We start from the raw sequence: 1,048 nt of genomic DNA, 5'->3' as shown, positions 1-1,048 counted from the left end.
TATGATCTGTTTTTTAATTAGTAAAACCCACATATAAGCACACTAAGGTCCATGAAGCCTGTCAGTTCTAACTCCATGATCTCTCAAATTTCCCCGCTTTGCTGCCTATGTGCTGATATGTTCTGCACCAAGGCCACACTCATGCACTGGTTACCCTTCCAACGCCTGGTCTACTCCCAGAGCAACCACAGTGATATTTCAGTAATATCATTCATAATTATTAGTTTCCCTGCTAAGGGGACTTCAAGGGCTTTTTACAGCCTTTGGAATAGAAGTCAAATCCCTTCTTGGCACAGTCCTCAAGCCTTGAAAGCCCCACCCCCCCGCCACCACTCTACTTCTTGTAATACTGATCTTCAGGATCATCTCTCTCTCTCGTGGCCACAGCAGCCCAGTATTGTTCCGTTTGCTATCGCTATAACGAAATACACGATATAGTCTACTTGAAGAGAAACAGACATTCCTGTAGATCACAGTTTGGGAACATGAACCTTAGGTGGGCGTTCCCTTGGCTATACCACCTCATGGCAGACGGTGGGAAGCCAGAAGCCCTAGAGGGGCCAGGCTTTAACTTTCTGAAGAACCCATTCATTCCCAAAGGCTAACCAGGCTCCAAAGACAAATACCTCAGTGTCTTCCAAGGACATCTCCCCCAGAGTTATCATAATCTCTCACGTATTGCTGTTTGGTCTTTCTACTCATACGGATATGTAATTATCTTGACTATTTATTGTTTTTAACCTCTTTCTCCTGGAAAAGAAACTGCTCTATGTGGGTGCCTCATATGCTTTGTACAATATCAGAACCCACCAAAAACATGTGCAGTAGAAAGTCCACACAAGCCTCCAACACAGGCACATGGTTGAAAAGTAACCAGAGTGAACTCCCTTTGTGTTCTGAGCCCATGCATGCATACTAAGCGGACTATGGAAATAACAGAGCCTGTCGTGGTGATAGTTTGTTTGTGCTTTAACAAATAAAGTTTACCTGAAGATCAGAGAAGAAGAGCAGTCAGCCACTAGTTCTTACCTCTACAAAATCCTCAGAC

The sequence above is a fragment of the Microtus oregoni genome, unplaced genomic scaffold, assembly GCF_018167655.1.
Source record: "Microtus oregoni isolate MIOR12 unplaced genomic scaffold, Mior012 000057F_ref0000458, whole genome shotgun sequence".
Lineage (NCBI taxonomy): Eukaryota > Metazoa > Chordata > Mammalia > Rodentia > Cricetidae > Microtus > Microtus oregoni.
Note: the sequence above shows the minus strand (reverse complement) of the source record.